The sequence below is a fragment of the Penaeus monodon genome, chromosome 19 (genome assembly GCF_015228065.2).
Source record: "Penaeus monodon isolate SGIC_2016 chromosome 19, NSTDA_Pmon_1, whole genome shotgun sequence".
Taxonomy (NCBI): Eukaryota; Metazoa; Arthropoda; class Malacostraca; order Decapoda; family Penaeidae; genus Penaeus; species Penaeus monodon.
Window position 1 is genome coordinate 2,534,559 of NC_051404.1, and position 578 is coordinate 2,535,136.

At 49.0% G+C, this 578-nt stretch overlaps 1 protein-coding gene across 1 annotated transcript in view; it reads right to left on the reverse strand.

Moving 5' to 3' along the window:
- The window catches only part of LOC119584971 (microtubule-associated protein futsch-like), a gene marked incomplete at its 5' end in the record, with an annotated part of 346,977 nt that overhangs the window by 284,883 nt on the left and 61,516 nt on the right, over positions 1-578 (reverse strand).

Genomic DNA, 578 nt, shown 5'->3' on the forward strand with positions numbered 1-578 from the left:
TCTTTAGGGGGGATGGGGTGGGAGAGAATTCTAGATCCTTCATTTTTCATTCTTTTCACCAACTGTTGTTTCACTTCTGGTTTCTGTGTCAGGGATATGGAATAGGTAGTTCCTCCTTTCGACTTTCCTTTCCTGTACAATTTCCCTACTTCGCACTTCTCTGTTTCAACGTCTCATCGTATTTTTTCATTCCTCTGTTTCTTCCCTTTCGCCCACCGCTCTATGTGTACCCAGAATTTCTCCCCTAAAAAAAAAAAAAACATCCGCTTTAAGGTACCCCAGAATTCCTCAAAGGCATTTTCTCCCTATACATCCTCCCGCACTTAATCCCGAGGCACCTTCCCTGCACGCTCCTCCCCTTGCAAGACCAAAGCCGGCGGTAGTGAAGTACGGCCTTCGATAATTAAGTTTCCCCTTCGCAATGCAGCCATTCCTACGCGCGGTCCGCTCTATCGCGCTGCAATAGTGCAAGCATAAACGCCTCGGGAACCAACTGCGAGGGAGTCGACTGCGTTCTTAGGGCGGCGCTCATTTCCTCGGCGCTCATTTCCTCGTGAGACTCTTCTTCAGGGGTGTAC